A 27583-nucleotide genomic window follows, 5' to 3' on the forward strand; every position below is an offset into this window, starting at 1 on the left:
TGTCATTAAAAATGACTGCAGTTACTCTCTCAGAAGTGACTTGAAGGCAATACTCCCAATTTCAGGAAGCCTGGAAAAGGGGTCTTTTCTTCCCCATCCAATCTCCTTTGTTTCCACTCCATGACAGCCCACCACAGGCCACCCTGGGAAGCAGATGATCTTTTCTTTCTCTTCATGTCACTCTGGTGGCAATGCAGAAATCAGCCCTTTGCAACAGAGCGCTATCACCAGGACAAACGATCATTTCCACCCTGAAAGCCACACCACAGACTCTTTCTCCTACTTTTCCAAGTCTATCTCATTTTTTTGCCCCTTATGAACAGGGTCTAATTTACAACCATGTGCCCTGGGCCACCTTTCCTGTGGCCACTGTAGTCTGCTAATGGCAGCAAAGTCATACTGCACCTTTGCTTTAGCATTTGATCTGCACAGACACATTAGGATCATTTCTCATTTAACAGACAATAAATTAGTGCCTGGAACCTGACAGCCATTAATACAGGCATTGTTAGTTGTGCCTAATCACTTAATTCTCCTTGATAACCATATTATAAATATATTTGAGTCTACAGTAACAGATCTGCTACAATTGCTAATCTGATCTCTGCTGTTTGTCAGCATTCAAGAAAAATTCCTTGACATTTTCTAATCTCTAGATGAGGTAGGAGAATATCATGACAAACCATGAAGAATGGGAAGAAGTGAAAAATTATCCAGAATGGAGAGAGAGAATGGCTTCCCCACTGCTTAAACAGAGAGGAAACCATTTTATCCCACAAATAACATGCATATCTAGAAATTGGAAGGTTTCCATCTGGTCTTACTGCATCTGGCTGAAAACTTATGATCCAGGACTGTATACACCTCTGGGGAAGCAAGCCACCAGAAGACACGGAGGCCTGAGGGAAGAAGAGAAACACTGAAGTAAGCAATGGGGAGGGATAAAGAAGGCAGACCAGTGACATTGTTTGAAAGAAAATGCTCTTACAACAGTTCTGAAAATGCCCTGGGTATTTTGTTTGACATTTTGAGTCAGCAGTTTCACCTACCAATAGATTATCAGATCAAGACACTGCACCTTTATCAGCTATTAATTGTGTCTCGGCCAGGGCAGCTCTTTATTATGCCCATCTTGGAATTCTGGGCTTATTTGCTTAGCTATTAAAGTGGCAGGAAAGGGATTTTCAGCCTAAAATCTTCAAAAAGAATAAGACATCCTAGACTGTTTACTGCAAAACCCAACATTCTGGAGAATTTCCAGACTGACTAAAAAGTGATCCTGCACCCATATAGACAGAGAAGCATCCTCTGAGGGGAGAATGCCACAATACAATGCACCAGTCACTATGCAATAAGAACTAAACTTACTTTTTTTTACTTTTTGTTTTTAAAGAAGAATAATAGTTGTGGGTTTTTTCTGGAAAGTGCAATGTAAATGACATAAATAAAAGGAATTTTTGGAAGGTGGAATGATATTTGCAAGGTGGAAAAAGTCTGATTTAAGTGTTAAATTTAAAGCAACAAGTCTTTTTAAGAAGGAGATGTAAGAGTTAAGGGCACTAGTCCTCTAGGGTAAAATTTGCAATACTACAAATCCCATAAGAGAAACTCACATATCACATGCCCAAAAAAAAGAAGGGGAAGGGTGGACAGCCAGAGAAAAATGATAACCTTTCTGGGGGATGAAGGATGATGTGGAGGACACTGTAGATATTTTGTTGTAATTAGCATTAACATCAATAAGGAGCACAAGTTTTACATCCCATCATGCCCCTCATTACTAGAGTACATAACCTCCTAACCTCCACCCAGGAAAATGATATCATTGCATGAATTAATCATCTGAGCAATTAATGGCAAAAGCAACCTCAGGTTTCCAGCACAGTCTCTGGCACCAGTGAATTGGCAATGACGTAATCTTCCCTGGGAATACACTGGCATTTTGCCTGTTCCTGAGCCTTGCTATTGACTCTGAGGGCAGAAGCAAACAATGTAGTCACCCAACCAGTGATAAATTCTGCAAGCGAATGTCAGGCTGCTGCCGCTGCAGTGTCAGAAGGACACTCCTCCTGCCAACCCCCTCCATGTGCCTTTCCCAAGGAGGAAGCATATCCTGAAACAGGCAAGCACAAATGGCTTCCTCTGATGCGCAGAGAGATGGACTCTTCGGGTGCACTGAGTATCTGCCCCCTTTTTAGTAAGGGGAGCCTTCTCCTCTGCACCTGGAAGCTATGCAGCCTTTTGCAGTAGGTGAATAAGCAAATTATTTTATTATTCCTCTGTTGATGGGGCAGAGAAGTTTGTTATACTGGGGAGTTTATTTTCAGATGCCCAGGCTTGTTTTGTTTCATTTCTTCACTCTCTCTGTTGCTGTGAGTGCTTTGAAAGTTGGAGTCAAACTCAACTATGCCCATGTTTTTTCTAATTTAGGGGAGCTGAAGAACAGGAAAGGCGTGAGAAACCAAGAGACAAAAAACCACTAGCTTATGGTATATGCCCTGTCTTAGACCTGGTTTTCAGTCAGCTGTTCGAGGTGAGATGAGGAGAGTATGGCTCTGTTCTATGGGAATCTGCAGCATGTTCCCTTTGGGCTTTCCATCACCAAATCCTCTGTAAGCTGGAGCTTTTTTTTAACCTGTGCCAGGTGAGTGCCCCTTTGGTCTCACTTGGGGCACATGCACAAGCTGAGACACAGGGGGCCAGACTCAGCCTGCCACCCCCAGTAGCACATCCCTGAGACTTCAGGAGAGCTCATGGGCAGAGGGTAGACATGAGCATGGAGGTGCTCTCTGATGGGAATTCTCAGTCACGTTTGTATTTTGCCATATTAAAGCCATGTGAGAAAACCACAGGAAAGACAGGAGTTTGGTCAGGGTAAAGCTGGCCCCTGATGTAAGAAATATGGTTGTCAAGGAGGAAGAACAACTTATTTGGGAAAACAGGTTTGGTTAATCCAAGACAAGCTATTTCATTGCTTCTCCCTGTGGGGCTTTCTGCCTTACTGCTCTTTTCGGAGGGAGCCTCTGGCTATTGTTTTCTGAGCAAGCAGCAAAAGCATGCCTCCCTCAGCACTCATCATAAGAGTTAGTTTCCAACTGAGGTGAGGTATCCACAGGTGAGCAACATCTTTGTCTCAGCAACATTTTCCTCTGGATCCTGGCTTAAAAAGAATGAGGTGGTGAAAACATATGAGAAGCAGCTAAACCCGTTAATGCCTTACAGCAAGCTGAGATCCCCACTCCAGTTAGTGACTGGACTAAGGTTACCCAGCTCAGGGCAGCCTTGTCTTAAAGGCTTGCAAAGATGCGAGCTACCGAAGTGGAATCACATCATCACTGCAAACAACATTTCCTGTCTACATGGCTTAATGCCACTTGTCACATTTGTAATCCAGCTTCTCCCACCTGTGCTGTCTCTTTAGCAGTCACTTGTTATCAGAGCAAAGGCAGTGAAACAAAAGGAAGGGCAGAGGCTAATTTGCTTGGCGTGCTCCTGCTCTTCCAGATAACATTAATTTGTGGGCTCTAACCTGATCCTCAGAGATGCTTACCCTTTCTTCACATCATTAAAAGGGAGATAGCAAGTCTGTGGAAGCAACTCAATAGGTTACCACTTTAGCAGCAAGCAAACAGGAGGGTTTGATCATCAGTTCTTCTAACCAGTCAGATAGCCTGTCCTGATTCCCCCCTTGCTTTCCAGGTCTGTCTGTCTTTGCAGATAGGATTAATCCACTTTCCTACTCACTTGCACTCTCCATGTTAGAGCATCTGATTACACAGATTGCTTGCAATTTATCTCCACCTGCCATGACTAATGCTCCAGTCTGACCTCCTCTTTCCCATTTTCAAATCTCACTGCAGATCTGATACATACACAGACAGATGCACACATGCTTGAGACTCAGCATATCCATTTTCAGTCAAATCTGAAAGCACTACTGTTTTCCCCACACTGCCCATTTCTCCCTTTTGACTCCTCTCATTACAGTTATAACACATAGGCTTCATACACTGCTGCTCTTTCCACATAAAACACCAGCATCTCTGTACAAACATGCACAATGAACATGATATGTTATAAAACCCTGCAGCACATATAAAGACAAAGGCATATGCTACGTGCACTGAGCAAGTGCACCACACGGGTTCTTGTTCCCTTCAAACCCTGCAGGAAAACATTGCCTGCAGAGTGCTTTCCTATAAACAAGAACACCCTTCCAGCGTAGAGTCAGTATATGATTCCAACAAATCCCATTCCCACACACTCTCTTACCTTTCCTTAGTCTGCTAGTTTGGGCCCCCTGGACCAATTCACTCTCCCTCCTGCACAGAAACTGCCAGCCTCTTCTGCTTCATATTCACAGCACACTAGCAGGATTCACCGTCATCCCATTCTCCTGGATCCTTATCGCCCTATTGGCCAAAGCCAGACAGTAAATTCAATTAGGCTCCTCCTTATAACTATATTATCACAGGAACAGGATGAATAATTTAGTAAAACAAGGGTGTGCAGGCTCCAGTGTCACAGACTTCGCCCCCACTGGCAGCCTTTGATAAGAGCGGTGGGTAAAGAAACCAGAATCTGTCAGTCTCCTGAAAAGGAAACCTTAGATTACCCACTTGTATTTCCCATTTTGTCCCTCTTGTCTTCCTCCCCCTAAAACCATGGCATTCCCTTTTTATTGTTGTACATCCATCCCCAGCCCACAACACAGTATTTCCCTGGTGACTGGATGTTTCCATCTCAGTGGATGCAGAGATTTCTGTCCAGGCAAAGTGATACCGCAGCACATCAAACACTTTGCCTCTTTCCTGAATGCAAGACGTGAGAAAAGAATAAAACCATTCCACAGAGGGGAGTGACAAGAGAAGCAGATCACAAGGAAATGGGAGTCTGCCTTGTATCATGATATCTTCTGTTCAGCAACTGTGCTGTCATCCTGTCAGTTCAGACACCCAAGGAATGTACATGGTTCCTGAAAGAGAAAGGCTTATATACACACTGCTCAGGGACTGGAATTTCACATGCCTGCTGTGGGAGTTTGAATCCCCATATCAAAAAAACATCTCAGAGTGGCAGTTTTCCCCCAGACCAAATGACTAAGCTGTTCTGTTTTTTGGGGTTTTTTTGTTTTGTTTTGCTTTCTGACCAGAAATTTGTAGTGACAACTAACTACACCTATATTTCCCAAAATGACACTGTGCTCTTTCTCCTCATGTGATGCTTTGTTTGAAAAGTTACAGAGCACTGCAGCTTCCCTTAACAGGATCACCACTATGTGAATCAAGCCTCAGACCACCTCATTTGCCTGAAGAGTTTTTTGTTATGGGACCAATGCTGGAAGTGGAGGAGTTCAGCAGGACAACCCCTCCTACCCTCAGATCAGTCCAAGCAGCCAGCAGGGCTTTTTAATAACCTTTTACAGCAATACTGAAAGTTATTGCTAATACACGTTCACATGCACACAGCCATATGATGCCACCCTAACTGAAAAATAAATAGGCAAGATGAAGAAGCCATTCTTCCCTTATAGGAGCCTGTGTCCCTTAGAGTTCAAGAACACCCTTTGCACTCTGCCTCCCCTGTGCTAATATTTACTCAGCAGAGTCTATATACCTACTATCATAATAATGCAAGGTTCAAATTTGCACAAACTCCTTCAAGCAGCTCCTACACCAGCTCTCAGTTTGGCTCATCTCCCAGGACTGGCTGGCTGGGTAGCCCTTAGCTCTGCCTCCAGAGGCAGTAGGGAGACGAGGTTGAAGTCTAACCCAAGTACCACCATAGCTACAAAGGCAGGCCACCGGTGACATCAAGAAGTTTTCCTAAAAGCAACGTATTTCTTTAGGCACTGCCTTCACGGCAAAGGACTGGCAGGAAGCTGGAACAACACACAGCTATTGCCATATTCTAAATCACTGGGCTATCTACCTCTGTCACACCCCAATGGAGGATGGAGTCATGCTGCCTTCCCCAGGAGAATAGGGCACAGGAATGGTGGATCCTTTTGCCTTTCCTGCCAAGTTCCAGGTGATCTAAGGAGAGAAAAAGCACAAGTCTCAACCAAATTTTCGTCTTTGTCTGTTATGGATTGCTCTGCCACAAAAAGTGACAAGACTGCCCTCTGGCTCCTAAAATGCTTCACTTTCAAAGAATGGCAGCTGTTGTTTTCCTCCTCCTCTTTCCCTTGCAGCCATCCACTTTTAAGAGCTTCTGTGTTAAAGGAAACCTTGTGTCCTGGTTTCAGCTGGAAAAAAAAAATAATTTTCTTAGTAGCTGGTATAGTGCTGCTTTTTGGATTTAGGACAAGAATAACGTTGATAATACACTGATGCTTTTAGTTGTTGTTAAGCAGTGTTTATATTAAGTCAAAGACTTTTCAGCTTCTCATACTGCCCTGCCAGCAGAGGCTGGGAGTGTACCAGAAACTGGAATGGGACACAGCAAGGACAGCTGACCCAAACAAGCCAAAAAGCTATTCCATACCACATGACAATCATGCCCAGTATATAAACTGGGGGGAGCTTGCCAGGGGACACCACAACTCAGGGATTAGCTGAGCATCTCTCAGTGGGTGGTGAGCAATTGTGTTGTGCATCACTTGTTTCATATATTCTCTTATTGTTTTTCCTTCCTTTTCCATCCTATTAAACTGTCTTTATCTCAACCCACGAGCTTTACTTTTTTTCCCAATCCTCTTCCCCATCCCACTAGCAGGGGGAGAGTGAGTGAGTGGCTGTGTGGTGCTTTATCGCTGGCTGGGGTTAAACCACAACACCTTGAATTATGCACTTGGTGATAGCTTCAGAGCAATTAAATTGAGACATGTGGCAAGTTGCCCAATGTCACTACCAAAACTCAGGATGTTTTAGCATCATTTATTGAAGAGTTTTTACATGATGCTTACTTAAATCAGAAAAAGAAAGCAAATTAGGCTGTTGCCATGACAACTAGAGAATCTACTCAAAATTCAGGACATGCTGGGGAGACCTCTTCAGTGGAGACCTCCGCATCATGAATATAGCCCGTGGTTATCAAATCCCTTTCAAGTTAATTCCTAGCATCAAAGCCTCCCTGAAAAAGGGTTAATAATTGGGAGCAAAGTTTGGCTAAAGAGGGCACAAACCAAATCTCCCAGCACTAATGGGAATTCTGGTGGGAGATGCTCAGAGATCCACAGGGCAATCACAGAAGTGGCAGCAGTAGTACATAAAGACACATGAGGCAGGGTGGGAGAAGCGCCAGGAGGTTTCATTGTAGATAAGCACTGAATAGAAAGGCAGATCATGACTCTGTGGTGCAGTAAAGGTGAATGACAACTTTCACAGAGTAGATGGAGGAGGGAGAGAAGGAAGCAGGGTCTCAGCCGCTGCTCTGGAAGTTGGAATAAACTGAGCAGAGTCTTCCACCAACCCCATGAAATGAATTAAAGCAAACAAGAGAACAAAATGGCAAGACAAAAAGCAAGATCAGTGGTGTCAGAAGCAGCTGACAGGCTGAGCAAATGGAAGACAGGCTACTAGAGTTCTTCTGCAGGAACCGAATCCTTGATAGGATTGTTGAATATTTTCCATCAAAGCTGGTTCTCTGTGCAATTTTTTTTTTTTTTCCATCTGAACATTTTTGCTGTTGCAAGCCTAAGAAAATCACTATTTTAGTACAAATTTTACAGTGAAGTCTTTTGGTTCTCAACTGCAATAGCTGAGGTATTTCTCGATGAAAGCAAAGAACATTTCTTTGGAAAAATGTCACAAAACTTTGTAGTTTACATGGAAGATCTCTCCTTCCTCATAATTATTTTTGATCAGACAGTTTATTGCCTTTGGAAGCTTTGGTGTTTTCCTTTGAAATGATGTCTCACTGGGCATAAGCCCCTTTTGGAGGGTAGGAACAATAAGTGGGGGCATATTCAAAACACACAGGCAAATGGAATAAACTGTGAAAGTTTTTCACCCTCCCTCTTCATCCTCAGATGAGAGGAACTGTGTTTAGCAATGAAAACAAGATGAAATTGAGAAATTAAGGGAGAGATATATGATTGTATTGTTGTGAGTGTTATACTCCAAGTAGGATGCTTGCTAAGGCAAAAGCATACATAGTACACAGAAACAAAAGTTCAAGAAATTATGAAAAAAACACTAATAACGAATATGCATTTTCAAGATATAAGTACCCCCTTATCTGACGTCCTGTTCACCCTTTGAATCCCAAGACTGATTGTCAGTCTGCCTTACTTGTGAAGTTGTAGCAATATTTCAGCACCTTGAGTTGGAGATGCTGATCTTCTGATGGGGTCTTCTTCCTTGTGCCTGGGTACCACTTTTACAGCAGTACCTACACCTCTGACTGTTTGGAACTGAATATAAAACAAGACTTTAATTGATCATCTACTTGTAAATGAGACTGGTTATTTCTTTTCATGCCCCCTCCCTGCCCTTCCCTGCTACTTTGCCAAAGCCTTGCAAAAAACACTTACTAGCCAACGATATTGTACCAGCAGGAGTGGGTCAGGCTGCACACAAGCCATGTAGGCTTGTTTTGGATCCACAATATGTGGCAGAGATGAGAGGTTGAAGTGAGAATTTTTTCATGCTGCATGTATTGTGACACCCTCTTTAACAGCTGTCAGTTTGGCAAACATGCTCTTGGGATGGTGTACCAGCAGCAGAGGCACTCAAGTGGCAGGTTCCACACAAATCTGAGGAATAGAGGACAGGGTGAGTGAGAGAAAGAGGAAAGGACAATGCACAGCAGAATAGGAATGGGCTCCTTAGAAGCATCTGGGATGCTATTTTCTGAAGTGAGCTGCCTCTGGGACAAGCTGCATTTTACCCATGCTACTGCATATGTGTCTGGTGGTCTTTATAAGCAGCATATTACCATCCCACTGAAAACGTGTTTCAGTGTCCCAAACATGCTCCTAATTAAAATTTTTCATTCTTTTAATTGCTATTAACAGCTAATTAACAGCAATAGTGATTTGTTATTTTAACAAACTTTTCAAGACCTTCTAGGTATTATGTCTTAATCTAGAAAAAAACCCAAACAATTTTTCTACTGGCATTGTTTACTTACTGAAGTAACATTTTTCTAGTATTAGTTCATTGGTTGCAGTGACTTCTTGCCATCTCAAACAGCACAGCAATATGACGTCTTAAAAAACCATATTTCATCCCACTGTGCTATTCTAACACAAGAAAACACAAATATCATATTTTTCCATGAAGCTCTTTGAGTGAGAATCTATTTCATAGCAATCAGCTTTAAAAATACACGTACACCACTTCTTCACCAGATGGCCTGCCATATTTTGCAAAACACTGTTCTTAGGCTGTGGAATTTTCTAAGGTGAAACAAACATTTTTGTTTACTGATGGGCCAGATTTCCCTCTCCCAAAGGTTAGAAAAAAGACAGACATGCCCTAATTCCATGACAGCGTAAGTAATATCCCAGGGGTTATGGCACTCATTTACGACGCAGGAAACGGAGGGCCCAAATCTGAACCAAGCAAACTAGAGACTCATCTCTGGATCCTACCCAGGGCAGAAAGTCACTGCACCAAGAATTCATTGGCTATTCAGAAGAGATACTATCATTATACCACCTGCAGAAATTATTCTACTGTATAGAGACTACTGTAACACTGGGCCAAAGACTGAATGGATGACCAATGGCCAAAGGCACTCATCAGAAAGCAAGATTCATGTCAGTAGCTTGTAACTCACAGAGCACAGCTTCGAATTCTTTCTCTCACATCCCTGTTGCCTCTAAGATTATTTTCATCTAAACTACAAATCCTACATGGGACATACTTAACTGGAGATGGAAACATTGCTTTTTTGTTTGTTTGCTTTCTTGAATTAGAAAAACTTACTTCATCTTCCAGAGTTTTTAGCCCTTTTGACAACTGGGGAGGACATCTGGTACAAAATCTGAGACTAAACATCGTGTTCAGAATGAACAGCTGAGCTGAGTTCTTCTTTGGCTTCTTTTAAGCCAAGGGGCACTGCTCAATCACACAGAGTAGCTAAAACACCACAGGTAAGCTCTGTGCACTGACCAAATCCTGCTTCTTACCTCACTTACTCCCACTCAAAAAGAATAGTTCTGGCAATGCCAAAGGATTCACATTAGGGTGAAACTCATGTAAAATTAAAGCAGGGTCATCATCCTCACCTGCAGCAGACAATCATCTAAAAAGGGCCAGTGCAGATGATCTATTACAATGGAGTAGCTCAAGAGAACCAAGAGCTGATTTGGCCAATCAGTTGCTACAGATAATTTGCTTCTTCAGGTGCCTCCATGCTCTCACATCCTCCTCCTCCCTTCCCTGGTTGCCAGGCAACTACAAAAAGGACAAGAGAGCATGCTGGAGGAAACCACCCCATAGGGTACTGCATGAGTTCGGGTTTTCTTTCCTAGCAAATACTCAAGGGCAAAGTGGCCTTGGCTTCGGAGGCAATGTCTCGCTGTGAAACACTATTTTGCATGAACGTTGGTTGTGGGGCAAGTGATGCATATCCATAATAACCAAAATAATGACAGACTCCAAGCTTGCTTCTGAGCTTTTTCTGGGCTCAGGTGTTCTCCATCAGTCCCGCAGATCAATAATTTAAGGAGCTCAAGCATAGAAATCACCAGCCTGTACAGCAGGAGATTTCACAATACCAGATACCCCATATTGTTGCAGTGTCTCTGAGGATCATTGCTGTAGCTGGCTATAGTCATATGCTTACTGCTCTGACTTAACAGTCTGTCCCATAGGGCAAATGCAAAAGAAACACAACAGTTTTGACCAGAAATCTGTTTGCTTATAAAAACTCAGGCACTTTTGGATGAAGAATAAGTGAGATCAGCCACTAGAAAGTAAAATGGAAAGCTCTGTACTGGAGTCAATAAAATCCCTTTGTGAACTTGGTGTGGGAGAGGCTGTCTCATTCTCCTGGGTCTATCATCCAGTGTCCTTCCCTCACGGTTTATAATTGAGGGATAAGACTCAAGTATATGAATAAAAACCCCTAGGATCTGATGTTTGGAGCTGCAAAAAAGAAAACTTACACCCTGAAATGACATCATTAGTATTTAGAAATAAAACTTAGTTTTAAAAATGGTGTTATCAACTAAACACAGGTCAAAGTCAGGTAAAAAAATACCTGGAAGACTAGACATACACCTGTGACTTTACTTTCAAAATAAGCTTAATTTATGGAGTCTTATCCTGTGTAGGACTGAATCTAACAAAGAGAAGAAACTTTCTATTTCAGCAACTTTAATACTACTTTTTGTTTCCTGTAATCACACTGACTTCTCAATGCTTTTCAGTATTTCAGGCATATTTTTGAGATCTATTACTGCACAACAAAATCTGCTTTTTACCCCTACCTCCATATATCATGCCAGAAAGGCTGTCTTATCTAAACAAAGTTTTCCATTTTTTATTAGGTAGTGTTCTGCCTAAAATGATAAAGACTATACCCTGAGGCTGTTCAACCTAATAGCATTTACTACAGACTCTGAATTCATAGTTTAGGACCAGATCCTCTTAACCACATATCTCAAATACCTTGGGAATTTTCACAGTTTCACTAAGAACTCTCCTTCCTTCTCTGCCCTTCTGAGTAGCCACTTGTTGTTTCTGTATAGACCACAGACAATTAATTAGTACTGATCTAAATGACCCAGTCATAACCAGACCCACATGTTGCTTTCGATTGAAAAGCTTTTGCTTCCCCCACTCCATACACCTCAACCAATGTTGAGTTTTACTAGCAACGAGATAATTTCATGACTGCAGAGGTCCCACTCTGGGTCCTGCTGTTCTTGTTTGAGCCTTTCTTAAACAACTGCACTCAGCCTTCAAGTTCACATCACCCAAAAGAAGCAGATTTCTCCTTCAGTTCTCCAGCAGTGCAATACAGGTTGCAATTTTTGTCCCTGATTTTTTTTTTTTTTCCTGGCACATCCAAGTTTCCCTTATCCCCTAAGGTCACAATTTGGCTTGCTGCCTTTTCCACTGAGGTTTGAAGTCCAAAGCAATACCTTTGCAGTTCTTGGAGTAGAAAATTAAAGCTTAGAGTGATTAAGAAGAGCAGGCTAGGATTTAGGAATAAATTTTTGCTGAGTTGTCCCTTTCCAGCTTTTAAACGCCACTTAAATTTAGCACCTAAGGGCAGAAAACAAAACAGATTAAGTGTTCATTTCATCTTTTTAATGTCAAGGTGCCCCTGTTATTATGGGAAGTGTATGGATGTGATTATGAATTCTGTCAACTAAACCTTGTTATCTTTTAAAATGGTCTATCCCTTTATTGACTCTAGAGGAAAAAATACTTAGAATAAGAAATAAGGTATGACAGGATTTCCTTGAAAGAAATGGATAGGAAGGATGGACGAACACATTTTTCTGCATGATGTAAAGACCTCAGCTACATACACTTGTGCAGCAACATCACCCACAGCAGCCCAGCTGGGCTCTGGACAGAGGCATATTTGACATTATCACAAAACCCAGGACATTGCACTGGGCAGGCTGAGGAGAGAGGAATGAGGAGGCAACATACAAGGGGGTAGGGGAGGAAATTGTGCAGGGAGGGGAGCAGTGAACCAGCAGGGTAGAGGGTAGGTGATGTAGAAGGACTCTGCTGTAGCCATGCAGGCTCCTCTCGTTTGAGGAGATTGAAGTCTTGCTCTGTTCAGAAGAAAGATGAGGGAATAAATTATTTCACGAGTGCACATATTCAAGTGGAGCATTTCAAATAGCAGTCTGCAAGTGGGCAAGAAACCACTGCATTTAAATACAGCTCACTTCCCAGGGGCATGGGAATCAAACAAGATGCTACTTATAAGGTTGTAAAATGAAACCACATAAAACATTAACAGAAAAGTCATGTTTTCACTTAGAATTACTCACTGACTAATAAGAGAGCCAAAATATGAACATGTTGCCTAATGTTGATGGCTAAATGCCTTTCTTAAAGCACATTAAAGCAGGAGGCGGCAGCAGCAGCAGGCTGGAATGAATTTTAGAAAAAGCTGGACATATGCTACAGCACCAGACAGAATTGCAAGGACCAAATGACACAGCAAGGCATTATAGGTATTGACCACTATTCTGAGTACCTTTCATATCTCCTCTGGGGTACCATAAATAATGTGACTTCAGGGTAATTTTGGAAATATCCTGTTCTTTGATGATCATTTTCTGGGACTGAGTAAGACAGAGTCACTCCTAACATTTTTTAGGGTGTGTCTAAGCAGCACCCAGCACCATGTGAGGGTGCCTACAGTAGTTCAGGTCTGTATCCCATCCTGCGTTATTATGAGGGGCAGGGTCAGCACCCTTAGGTAGAGTACCATACTAGTTCAGCTCAGGTCTTCCTGGTCCCAGTGCTGCTGTAGCCCCAGCTCTGGTGTCCACAGCACAGTGCCCTGTACCATGCAAGTACACTTTCTCATTCTCATAAGGCAGCAGCTCTGTTTTTTGGGACTGTAGTACAGATTAATACTGTTTACAGCTTTAGTAGTAAAATGTGCTATATGTTATGTCTATAAAGCATGTAAGTGATGGGCAATGATACCCCATCAATTTTCACTGTTTTTCTCCAGTACTGTCCCACAAATAAATTTAAGCAAAACCACATGGCAATCCTGTCTCCTGAACAGGAGAATGCTTTCATATCTACAGCTCAGACAGATTTTGTACAGGTCTTTACCGTGCACAGGTCTTCCCTCTTTCTTAATTGTTTCTACTTCTGCTGCTACCTAAATGACCTCCCTGCCTGAATAACACAACAAAAAAATGGATGTCTTTCACATTTTCATGGGTTTTAAATTTAGAACTTCAGTATATTTCTCTCTCCAGTTCCTTATGGTTTTGGATTGAGCATATCTGCACAGATTCAAGATTTCTATAATTTCTAGACCCAGGCCTCTTTTCCAGATGCCCTTAGACATCTCAGTCAAATGCTGTTTTCCACATAAGCTTATTTTCTCTTTTCTGGTTCAGTAGGCACCTTCTCTAGTTCAGTAGGTTCTAAGAGACCCCACAGAGAAGGAAAGACAACAACTGAGAGCCCCAAATGTTGTAGCAATAGCACCTGTCCTTTCCTTGTGAGGATTCCTGAGCAATCTCTGCCCATTCCATTATTCAACATTAGGATTAGAGAAGTTCTAAACCACCTTGCAATACACCCCCAGTGCAACCACATGCTAAGCGCTACCAGTAGACCACTCAGAGAGGTTTATATTTTCTGAAAAGAGCTGCAACAATTTATTTGTGCTAAGATTTCTTCTCTATACATATTTATGTGGTCTGTTTACTCAAATAAAGCCATGTGTGAAATTCAACAGACACAGAACCTCACAGAGAACTCTTCTGTTTGCTTTAATTAGAGAGAAGGAAAACACCCAAGGATTCTTTACTGTAGTGAAAGTTAAAAGGATGAACAGGAACCACTGTGAGTGGGTGAAGCTTCTACATCTTAATGACTTCTGACATGTCTTTAAGTCTTCCAGGCTTTCAAACCATTATGATACAAGGAAGGTCATGGTGGTCACTAAACAGACAGATATTGTTCCAGATTATGTACTACCAGTTGTTAAGGAGAAAAACAAAATGAAACACCTTCTGCTTCAAGGAAGGAGAGAAAAACAACACACTTTTATAAAATAAAAAAGGAGCATACAATACCCAGGATGTAGAGGATGAGGGCAGAGCAGCCCTTACCCTGAGTTTAAGTTGTCTGGTTCTAATATATACATCATGAGTAAGAAATAAACAAAAAGCTGAATCTTGGGAATGTCAGTTCAGGAAAAAACCCCCATAACTACCCGTGCAAAAGAGAGAGATTTATGTGCAAGAATCACCATGCTTTCCCATATTCCCTTCCATTTTGTTTGGGTTGAGGGTTGATTTGTTTACTGTATTTAAAGCTCCTTTTTAATGAGTTGTGTGAAATCTGGCAGACACATAACTTCTTTGAACAACAAAGAATTTCTTGCATTAATGAAGGAGAAAAGCAAGCCAAGAATTAATTTATTATAACACATTAATTACTGCATGAAATAAAAGTCCAAATAATCAGCAGGAACCACAAGGATGAGGTAAAGGTGAGAGGAGATAAGATACGCACATTCTGCTTTGGTGATGGGCAAAAAAAGGGCCCCAAACAAAAATATCAGAAATGCACCTGGAGTTTGTTATTGCAGAAGAAAGATTGAGTGAACTGGACATCTTCCCTTTTGATAAACAACTGCTCCAACCATAGAGGGAACAAAATAAAAATAAAGACAAATCAACTATGGCTAACAAGAGTGAGTGGATAGGTATACAGAATTGCACAGCTTGTTCTGAAACAGGTATGTCACATATTGAAAAGGCAGCTGGATACTTGGAGGAAAGTTTTTCCACAAGGGGGGATTAATAAAAAAAATACACAAAAAGATATGAAACTTTTCCCCCTGAAACGGGGCTTTCAAATTGTACGTTGTAAAAAATGTGTGTGCATGCATGGGCAGGGTGTGTGTGTGTTTGAATACTTAAGTAGTTACATGACTGAGGGAAGTGGTAAAAATGTCATTACTACAGGATGAAATGTGAATTCAACCATTGGTATGCCCATGCATGCACAGATGGAGTTGAGGTTCTTCTTTTGCAGTGTGTATTGGAATATGTCCAAGAGGCAAAGCAGCAGGGAACTGCATCCTGCACATTGAAGCATCCCTGGGTTCATCACTCTTATCTCCAATCAAGTCAAAACGCTTCACGCAAAGAAGGGATAACAACAATCTTACCCAGAGCCTAGCATTTTCAGTCTTGTACTTACTGCCTGTTACCACAGCTCTGAGACCAGAACATGGTATTGCATGGTATGTACTATGCATATGATGTACTACATGCAATGGCACTGACAAGTCTTGGTAGCTGTACTGATGCCCAGCCCTTGTTGACGACCAGGAAGAAGTGACTCAGTGCCACCCTCCACATTTTCATTTAAAGGTTTACTGGGAGAAAGCCAAGATACTGAGTATGGGGTATGAAATGGATGACTATAAACTTGCTGGATTAGCTAGGCTGAAGAATTTTGCCGAGTCAAATGTCAGTCTTGTATTTCTGTGGTTCTATGCTTCCTCAAAAGAAATATGCCTTTACAACCAGTAAGAGATGTGGGTGATCAAGATTCTTCATTTAGCTGTAAACCTATAGAACTTAAACCAGAGGTACAGGTAGAAACTCAGATTTCTTGCAACACTAACATTTCCCTCTGTGTGAACCATCAATGTTATATAGAAAGAGTCATGCTGTGGGGGATGTATTTGGTACTTGTTTCTGGATATCCCACAAGGCCATATGGAGTTAATCTCTTGCTCTAAGAAATAAAGGATGACATGAGACTGTTAACTGCAAAAGGAAATGGATCAGCTGAATTAAAGACTGAGATAATCAGAGGAGATAAACAAGGCACTTTGAAAGGAGGTTTGCTCTGAAGGGGACCACGTCTTCAGCCCTGCTGCTTGGCTGATGCAGAACACCTCAAAGATCACACACAAGTCATGAGTTGCAGTAGGAGCCTAAAGCACTCCAGTATGCTTGGCAGTGCTTGCCCAAGTACGTTCAGGAGGACAGCATTCCCTGGGACCAGAGTGCTGCTCCCTCCCCTCGCAGGTCTCCCACTCCAAGCACTGCTGGTGGTTTTGTGAACAGCCTCATTCACTACCTGTTGCACTTGCCTAAGGCTGGAAATCCATCTACCCCCTTCTCCCTCCTCCCAGCCTGCCAATAGTTTTGATGGGATATTTTTCTCCCCACATTAGCCTGCTTCTCTCTCTTTCTGAGCTGGGCCTGTTTCCTCCTCCTAATTACTCACGCAGGAGAACAGATGGCAGGGAGAGTGGATTTCTCACTCGTTGGAAGTATGCTAGTTTATACAGACACTAGGTTTTATCACACAAAGGAGGAATAACGCCAACTGCAGAAGAAAGCAAGATATTCCAGAGCCTGGTTCCTAGCATGCCATATTCTCTGTTCTTCCGTTCAAGCACAATATATTTTGAGCAACAACTTTCAGTTCTCAATGTGTATTTATGCCAGTTACACCACATTGTGCTTTTTCCTTCTCTTGTTTTAAATTTTTAATTAGGCTGAGAAGACAATTCACAGCATATCATTTATTGAAATGAATGCAGCTTTTTCATCTCAAGAAATAGCTGTGGTTCAATACAGTCACAAATATTTGGGATCAAATCTTCCCTATTCAGACAGTGGAGGTCAGTTGTGATGAGGTAAGTGGGACATGGGCAGGATCTTTGAGTGGAGGACATTTTTATGTACAACTTGCTTGCAAACTGCACCTAGGACACTCACCAACCATCCCTATGCCTGGTTCAGTGACAATGGCATTGCTGGGACTGTTCCCAATTGGTGACCTATGCAAGCCACGTTATTTTGTAGTGCAGCAGTATTTACTATCACAGAAATAGGCCACTCCATGCCAGTTGGCCTCAGGAGTGTCCCTGGACATGTATAATTTATTAGACTGGATGTAACTGTGCTACAGGCATCTCAGTTCTGTTGGCCCAAGTGACCTTTTCATTAGCATACGAAAATATTGCCACTGGAATGCAGCTGCAACTACCATTGATAAAGCTTCTGTCACAGTTACCACCACCATCAAAATAAAATGCAAATGAGAATATACATACACTTACCAAGCCCCTGCAGTCTGCTGACTTGTCTGCTCTAGCTACAAACCACTGTTAGAGACATTATCAGCAAAGCTACTGTTGTAGCCTCATGAATAAAGAACAGCAATGTTTTACATGAAGTCTTTTCATCAAAATTTTGCCTGGTAGGTACAGCACAGTCTACTTTTGATTTATCATGACGTTCAATCGGTACCCCAAGAACAGTACAGAGAAATAAGTCATTGTTAAAGGTCACTGGGGTCTGTGCTGTTTTAATTGAAGAAACAATGCTGCCTTTGACTACCACACAAGTACTGCCACGTTTTCAGAAAGCCTGAATCAAAATGATCTTGCAGAAAACTATATGCAACTGAAAACAGCTATTCAGAAAGAATGGACCAGTCAACCAAGCTCAGATTTTAATCTGCAGTTTCAAAAACTTCTCTCATGCTGTAAATTAAGGTAATTGAGTTGTAAATCGATGGATTTGCAGTGGGGGAAACCTGGTGAGAGAGGACCTGTCTGATGTTTAGCACACTAAAGCAAAAACTCTATTTCAATTTTATGAGAATGAGCCTCAGGAGCCAATGGGCTTCCACGCAGCAATTTACCAGTTTATCAAGGCAAGTCTTGCAGAGAAAAAGCCAGCAAAGAGGAATGAGGGGGAAAAGAAAGCCACATGACAAAGTAATTTAAGGTACTGTCTTCAGATATCAGAACCTATTTAATTAAATCTCTTACTAATGTAAATGCCATTTTGCTTCCATTTGTCAGTGATGCCAGACTGTCAAGGTAACAGACAAAGGATACTTATGAATGTAATGAAAACACATTTCTTGTCTGAAAGAGAAAAGCTTTGACAATCTGAGCAGTAAAAGGAAGAATTACAACATTCCCCAGTTCTATCACAGGTAACATGCAGTCCATGTACATCCCTTCTAGGATGGTTTTCTTCATCACCACAAAACTTGGACTATTGTGGCTACAATGCACCTACTAATCAACCTCTCTTTAACTGGGTTCCTGCTACATGTAAGTAAGATGTGATTTTTGCCATGAAGCCAGTCAATAACTCTTCTTTTCACACTACAGCAGAAAAAGTGCATTTAAAGAAGATAGCTGTAAGAAAGGCAAACTGAATAATCCTTCAAGATTCAACAGTGAAGTGTGAACTCAGCCCAGTCATGCTTTAGTCTATCAGTCATACAGTGATCAATTGATGAGTTCAATCTCCTGAGCCCAAAGTTGCATGATGGGATCCTTAACTGCTTTGTACTCATGCCCTTCCAGCCCAGTTGAAGTTGAGACTTGGCCAAACACTTCGGAATGTAACAGTGTTTTGTTGAATTAGGAATTTAGCCATGGGATCATGAAAAGAAGTTTTTTGTGTGGTACTATTGTTAACACAAAACCTGGAAACATGTAAGGCTATTTACTGCAATAAAGACATGCTAAAATATCAACAACTTTCAGAGTCAACCAGGAGGTTCCTCTGAGCAGTTTAAGCTGTGTTTACAGAGCAGGGCCTTGGGAAACCATTCTGAGACACTTGCTGTAGGGTTATTCCAAACATTCAAGCCCAGTCACATTAGTACCCAAAGCAATGCTCTCCAGTCCGATTAGCATTTGCTATTTAATACCAGTATGCAGAAGCAACCTTCTGGGCAACCCCATGCCACCCACTTGCTATACTTTATAACTTGGATTTCCTCCTCCCCCACTCCCAACTGTTGTTGACTCACTGGCAGGGTGTTTCTTCTTCCAATTTGCTGTAATTGCTCTACACTGAGGATCTACTGATCTGTCGAGGATGTGCAAGCAGGGGAATTTCTTGACAGGTCTGCCGGCAAGCAAGCATGGGGAAGTCAGATGGGCAGAGATGCTGGGCCAAATCTAAATTCCTTTTTACTGAGCATCATCTTTCCTGAGCCAGCAACACCACTCTTTACATAGCCTAGCAGAAACATTTTAAAAGGCCACATGATATTATGGTAGTTCCTGCCTCTCCCAGGCTCTAAGACAGACAGAAAAACAAAAAGCAAAGCAAAATCTAACAGAAAATCAGGTAGATAAGCATGTTATCTGCAGTGACACAGACGTTTGACCCTGTGAGTTACTCAACCTAGTTCATGCAGCCCAAGCTGCTGGTTAGTCTCCTTTTCCATGGTTTTCAAAGTACTGTAGTTGTTTTCCTCAGGAATTGAACTGCTGTTGACCCACCGCTCACAATGAAGGGAGCATTTTCTGTCCCTTAGGTGTTGTGCATCCCCTCTTCAGGCAGCAAAGCCTGCTGGGAGCCACACAGTCCTGAGCACAGCCACATCGGTTTTCACCCCATTTCCTCAAATGTTAATAGTTTCAAGGTTACCAAATGTTTATCCTGGGTCACAGCAATGACCAGGGATGCTTTAGAAGTCTCGTTACTAGTTAATGAAACAGATACTCTGTTTGTCATGAACCAACTCACATCGTTCATCCAACCAGCCTCCTGCCCAATGTCAAATGCTCAGGTCTCCCTAGCCAAGCTTCCAGGCATGAAGGTACTTCAAACCTCATTATTCCTCATATCTTTGGGTTGACTTTGTTGTGTGGGTGCAGTCAAAGTTGGGCCAAACAGAATGCACAAAGTACTTGCTTCTCTTTGTATTGTGCAAAGCTCTTTCATTAACAGTTCCTGCAATACAATGTCATTTTGCTATTCAGCATGAGAATTGTATGTGAAAACAGATTAGCCCTTTATTTGGAGTGATCCCAGCACATGAGAAGAGGGATTTGATAGAATTGAAGGTCTGCTGTGGTTCAGAAAGCAATTTTGATGTGCACCTAAGCTTTTGCAAGACATTCATCCTCTAGCCACACAACCCAATGCTAGAAGAAAAAAATTAAAAATGAGTGGGTGTAATAAGGCAATTGCAAATAGGGTGTGGAAACACAGAAGATGCTCTTACATTCTGGTTTGGAAGATTTTTGTAAGCAGAAATAATAAGGCCTGAGTTGATATAAAAGAAACATACTAAGCCTGTTTGACTACATTACAGAGATGGTCCTGTTAGAAAGCAATGTTGATGCTGATCAGTTTACATCACATGGGATTTTTTTCCCCCCTTGCCTCCAAGATTTGTTCTGTCACCCAATGAATTTGATTTTTCTTATTATGATTTAAAGGCTGAAAACTTTGTGTTGATCTGGCAGCACAGGATCTCAGGATTTATCTGGACTTGTCCCAGTGTGAGCTTATTTTAGGTTGTTCTAGCAACGAGGTAACGGTTCCTTACATTTGTTTTATTGTCACTCTAAACAAGAGTGATAACAAATAGTTATTCTATATGTACTGTTGTGTTGTTTGCATCTTTCCTCACCTCTGTGCTATCAGTAATCTGCTCTCCTAATCCTGCATCCACATAAGGCTTCCTTTGCAGGTCTTGCCACTTAGATATGAGATGCTTCATGGCATTACTTACCACCCTGCCATCCAGCATGCAAAGCAGTTAGACATAAAGCAGGGAAAGCAGAGAGGCATGTTAGTATACAGACTTCCTGAGCAGATGACGTAGAGCCCCGGAGGTTCTGTCTTTGGTCTTGTACAGGAGCATCGCTCTGCACTCCCTGCATCTCCTGCCAGCAAGCCCTGCAGTTTGCTGCCTGCAACATGCAGTACTTAGTGGGCTGGACATGGGGGGGTGCACACGCTGGGTGGGGTGTCGCCACGTGGCGGGGGAGGCTCATGTTGGGGAAAACTTGTGTAAAAAAAGTGTGAAAAAAAACTTGCATAAGGAGGAACTCATATATAAGGAAAAACTCACATGGGGGAGATGGATGCTATGAACATCTTATGGCTTCTATAGGATTGCAAGCTCCCATCATTCAGGTAAGAGCAGTTTTAGAAATAGAACAGAATAGAAAAACTGAACAACTGGGAACCAATTAAAAGAGAGCATATACATAGATGGATTAAGTTTAAAAGATAAACCCAAGAGGAACCTAAGACCAAGGAAGAAATAGCTATCAACACCATGCACCTACCAGCAAAAAGGGAATAAGTACCCACTAGGATCAGCACAGCGCTCCTGGGGAAAGCCTTGGGACTACAGCAGCTCATTAGACCCTCCCCTCTCACACACACACTGTAAGCCAAAGTGTCTTGCTAAACATTTTTTTTTAACTGAGAATAAATCAGGTCAGTGTCAATGTAGCTTCTGGAATGTGCAAACACAGCTGCAGGTTGGTGCTTTTGTGAAGAAGAAAGGAGTTTGAAGATAAGACAGTAATAAATAAGACAGTTAGAGACTATTCTTGAAGATAACAGGAACAGGACAAATTAAAACAAACCAGCTCAAGATACAACACAGCTGCACACACCTCCTAAACAGACCTTTGTGAGCATGCGTGAGCACTGAGGTCAACCAGCAGACACGGTGAGGAAGACTAACAATGACCAGAAGGGACCCCTCGAGACCAGCACCCAGCAAGAAAGCGCATGTGTAATTAGGATGCAGATATTGTAATTAGTTCCAGGAAATCTAACGCATATGTAACTCATTTCTCCAAGAAGTTATGAATATACATAATCTCACCATATATTAGCTGCCACTTATAGATCTGGAGCATGCCCACCTTTGCGAAGCTACTCATGTGTGTGCCCAGCACTTCAATAAAGAATGCCTACTTTCTAAAACTCCAAAACAAGTCTTAGAGTTCCTCTGTCAGCTTTTACGGTAACAACATGATTTTCTATATGACATTTTTTAACTGTATTAGTGAGGCTTTTCTGTATTAGTTTGGATTATGAATGTATAATATTGTAGCAAAGCAAAGTCCAGGCTACTGTTAAAACAATCAGCCATTATCATTCTTGCCTGCAACTTTTCTGGTGTGGGGACCAAAGACAGTGGTGAGGTTTCTTCCCATGATACTGAGCTGCAGCACACTGACCAGCTCAGATTCTCAGGGATGCAAGGGTCAGATTTTTCGCCTTTATATCATTTTCCTTTCTTGCAATCTTCCACTGCTTACTCAGACATATATCACAGGATCTGGCAGTTTTCTATCTCATTCCACGAAAAGAGCTCTGTCCTTATTTGTAAATAATGCAGGAATTTTCATAAATGTCAGATAATCTTCAGTTTATTATCTGTATTCTAGCTCTGGGATTCCTATGAATGTTTAAAATCACACTTCAGCCCTGAAGAGAAGGATGCTAATCTCTGGAATTATCTAACAACTTTTCCTGACCTGACATTATCAGCTATACTAAATGAGTGATGATTCTGGAGAAATAAAGGTAGAAACAATATTGTGAACACACATAGTTAACCTGGAATGTAATCCACAGTGAATCTCTTGTTGGCTCACTGTAAGTCATTATTACAGCACATACCAAAAGAAATCCCCCTGCACCCTCAATCCACTTCACAGAGCATAAGCCACCAGAAAGCACCAGCAAAGTCTTTCTTCTTCCTGGCAACAGTCTTAACCTTGATCATAAGCAGTTTCTGAATTTTCACATGTGATATGAGAAATCATTAGGAACTTAGAGAATTTTAACAACTGAAGTGTAGGGGGGAGCCTGGATAGAAGCAACAGTCTTCCATTAAAACTACAGCACATTCTCAGAAGAGTTTGAAAATACAGTTTTTTAATCTTGTATTTGGGAAGATTTGAAGTGTTAACCCTTTAATTTTCCTTTGTCAGAATGAAAGGTGTAATTTCTGATCGAAAGAATTCAACATCTCTGATTTAAAGACTTTCAGAAAGTGTTTTCTTTCAGTAACATTTCTGTGTCTGTGGGCCAAAGGAGAAGTTAATTTTGAAATGTTCAATCTTTCTGGGGATGAAATCTCTATTTCTGGACCAGCTCTACTGAATATGTTGTGTGCCACTTGATCTTTGTGCTGGGAAAGAGCTTTGAAACCACCTTTCAGACATACAGAACAAAGCCAGTCCAATTCTGCTCTTTGGTCATGGAGTTTATCATCACACAGAGCTGACACCAAACTGAGAGAGTTTACATCAGAAATGACAGATGGCAAGATGGTTGCCACTGTCATCAACTCTTTTGGCACCAGCTCTTGAGTCTGAACTTGCCTGACACCAGGACAGTTTATACCTGTTAAAGCTGAAAGGACGTATTTTTCATGTCAGCAGAGCAGAACAGTTGGTAATTTTTCCAGAGCAGAGATTACAGCAGGCTGCCACACAACTGTCAATTCTGACATGCCATTTGGAGAGTCCCTGTTGCTGCACACCAAATGTCTAATCCATGGCTCAGGAAAGAACTGGAAGGTGGACTACCAGCTGATATGCACGTAATAAGCTGGTATTTCTGCAGCATGGTGATTTTTCTAACTGTCCTTTGAAGATTATAAAATATGCTTAACAGTTTGCTGAAAATTCTGAGATTTAGTCTCACATATACACTGATGGGAGGTAAGTATTCACGTACATACATTGAACAAGAAGTTCTACAAATACTTCAATTAGTCTAAAACATTTAATATATTTAGGTTTAGAGATTGAAAAGGACACAGGCAATATTATAAAAAAGTAGGACAGTAATGTTCTGCCCTTCTTCCCCTTCGCACATGGGGAAGCAATGAAGGAGATGTCTCATTAAGGGGCAGACATGGGGAGGGAGACTATCCTTACAGAGGTCTGTAGGTCTGGCTAGGGATTACTGAATGTTAAGTCAAAGCCACAGCATCGTGTCTAAAGTGAAGGCATATTTCAGACCTGTCAGTGAACTGCTCTGGTACTACCAACACTTGGTTAGCAGGTTATGGTTAGAAGGGAACGTAGTCTGCCTAAACAGCAATCACCCCTTTCCTGACCATCCTGTTCTCTCACGAAAGCAACATTTCCCTTAATAGGTCACTGGATCCTCTCACTTGTGGAGAGAAACAACTCAGGAAACAACTTGACTGTTGGTTGTTTGGGCATGGGTACAGATAACTTAAGTTTCCTGCTCCTACCCTCAGAGAGTCTCCATAAGGCTGACTACTCCTGTTCTGGGCCATCTGGATACATCAATTCTAAAGTATAGTAATAGAAAAGCAGCCCATAATGTACTAGAAGACAACATGCAGTGTTAGCTGAGCACCAGAAATGAGGTAGATTAAGTACTCCCCAACAGTTGTCGTGTGCCATTTATACTGTGTGTGTAGGATGTATGGGTATTTAACAGACACTGCTCTCACTTGAAACAAGAACTCATCAACCAGATGGTCCCAATTGTTTTACAGTTATTAAAAAAGTAATCCATACAAATCCTGATTAACCCATGTAGCTCCCTACTGCGAGAAAAATATTAGGTTGAATAGGTCCCTTGTTATGCCTTAAAGGTCTTCTAGTGCCACAGGGAAACAGCTAGGTTCTGCAGGGCTCCAATGGCCTTGGTTCAAACCCTACTACTGACAAGACAGTCTTTCTAACACTAGGAAGGAAAAAATTGCAGCAGCTGTTATTTTTCTTTACTTAAAGTGACCCACCACCTAGAGTTAGGTTAAAACATCTCCCCTTGAAGTATAGCATATGAAACACGCTATGAAAATTGTATGCCTTTCTTTGAGGTATTCACATCTAGTAACCAAGTAAGAAGGGCCATACAGTTACTGCAGGAAGTTAGCTCTTACACTATAATGTGCCTGAGGCAATGCCCTCATCTCTCTTACAGAGGGCAACAGTGAACCTACCCCAGGCCAATATTCTGTGTGATGTAATTCCAGCCAACAATAGAGAATTATGAGATTATTCCAATGCAAATGCATTGTTAGGAAAAAGGGTCATCTGCTGCCTCCCCTACATTTTCCTCACACCATTTCCATCACCCTGATTTGCTGCTCTTCTGTCTATAGAAGAAAAGAGTGATCCTGTTGTGCAACTACCTCCTTTTCCAGTAATTTGTTGCTTGAAGGAACAAAACTAAATTACTTTTAATTTCACTTTGAAAAACTGTGCTTTGCAGCTTCTTTTGCAGAAATAGAAAGGAGCTGATTTTCTTCTGAATTGTGTTGTTCTTTCTTAACATTATGTGCTTGGTAAATTATATTAGCACAGCATGAGGTTGGCACAAGATATATGATGAAGCCTCAACTGTAAAATCAAAACTGTTTGGCTGGAAGAATAAAGAATATTGCCCCTGCCCCTTCTATCCATGATATTCAGGGAAGAGGAAAAGACAGTTTGGCTATGTTCTCTAATTTGTCATTAAAACATATAGATATATTCTACAGCAAATTCCTATTGACTGATGCTAAATGCCCAACTAATTTTTAGGCAGAGATCAGAAGAAGCGACAAATATACAAAATCTGCATTAAGTCAGTTTTAATATGACATATATTGTACTTTCTTCTCTTGGATCAGAATCAACCTGCAGATGTTATTTTAAAGAGTTTCACTCAATCTCTGTAAAGAGTCCTGCCAACTGTATAGACTGGATGGTTAATAAGGAAATCCAAGATAAATGATTCAGAATCTAGCCCTGATATATTTCCTGGCAAAAGGAACAACTTCTACACTTCCTCAGTGTATGACATTTTAGTATGCCTCACTGGATAAATTTGTCCAGGACAGTCAATCCACTGAAGAGATATGTTGCCATGAAACACACCCCTTTTGCTACTTCCATAAGGCACCTCTAGATTTCAGATAAATTCAGATGCCCTGAAGAAAAATATTTCCATTAAAATAGACAAAATTTTCTTTTGGATCAATTTGATGTTGAATAATTTTTTTTTCTGTTCAAGTTTTCAATGGACAAGGGTTTTGAATATAATGAAATGCCAAGCAAAAAGCATTAAAGGGGCTTGATATCATTTTTATTGAAGTTCTCTCTGAAATCCTCTACTCAGTTTTTATAACCAGCTTTGAAACTTTCATACTGGCTATTTCACGTGGCATGGCTTCATCCATGCTGAAGACCATAAAAATGTAGTTATCTTAAAGGGACCCTCCACCTTATCTGTCTCACCCTAGCAATAAGAAAATTCTTCAGAAACAGGTTTAGAAACCCTTAGGTGCAGTTACCTGCAGCACTGAACTTCAAATTCAGCTGTTTTAGCCCTGAGGGAAGCTCACACTACAGAAAACCGCATTTTTTTCGAGACCTTTGATATAATACTTTCAACGTCTTAAATATCCATGGGTAATGTTAAGACAGGGTAGGGCAGAGGTCTCCCAAACCCGAGGGAAAGGGAACGAGGAACTGCCTCAATTTCAGGTAACGGCCCATTAAGCATCTCCTTGGCTCAGCACCTTGGACAAGGGAACAAAGGCAAGTCCTCGGAGAGCAGCCACCTTCCCACTCATGACCACACGCATGAACTGAGTGGTGCTCCTTCCCAAAAGAAAGGAATCCGTGAGGCTTTCTTGGTCAGGAAGACTCCAAGAAGTACCAGAGTTTTGACATTAGTAATAAGGATGCTAGAGAATAAGTATGGAGAGAAAAAAGTGGATGAAATATGAATAGAATCTCCAAATTACCTGCATTACCAATAGATTAAGTAAGAGCCTGCAGTAGCTGCAATGTAGAGGCAGTGAGGTGAAGAATACTTCTTAACCACCACAGCTATATACTGTTCCAAACATTTTAAGTCCACCCAAGGATAAACAATATGAAAAAATATAGAAGTAGAAAAAAAATAAAGGCATGTGTAGTCAGAGAATTACTACTTCTGCAACTCATGATAATACAGCATAATAGTACGTTGTGATAATATGTGAGTTTTTAAAGGAAGAAAGGAAAGCAACTAATATGATAAACTCGGTGGATGGGACATATCTAAGTCATAAATGGGCTTAAGACTCAATGAATTCTCAGAAGAACAGGTAAAGACTACACTGAAATTCTCTAGAATTTCCTAGGTATCTTTGATACCATGCTTCAAGAAAACCAAAGCCCCAGC

General features: G+C 41.4%; 1 protein-coding gene across 5 annotated transcripts in view; it reads right to left on the reverse strand.

The window, feature by feature from the left end:
* Window positions 1-27583, reverse strand: part of SYN3 (synapsin III) — a 245881-nt gene that overhangs the window by 204755 nt on the left and 13543 nt on the right. For 3 of the 5 annotated variants that reach the window (XM_074826493.1, XM_074826490.1, XM_074826494.1), the window contains exons 1-2: window positions 4273-4344; window positions 825-899 (exon numbers count right to left, since the gene is read on the reverse strand). The exons of 1 other annotated variant lie outside the window; for it this stretch is intronic. The gene's annotated coding sequence lies outside the window, so the exon portion shown is untranslated. Of the gene's footprint in view, window positions 1-824; window positions 900-4272; window positions 4387-27583 lie in introns of those variants that run through there. One more of the 5 variants, XM_074826491.1, reaches the window with a different exon arrangement.

This window comes from Strix aluco, chromosome 5 (assembly GCF_031877795.1).
Source record: "Strix aluco isolate bStrAlu1 chromosome 5, bStrAlu1.hap1, whole genome shotgun sequence".
Lineage (NCBI taxonomy): Eukaryota > Metazoa > Chordata > Aves > Strigiformes > Strigidae > Strix > Strix aluco.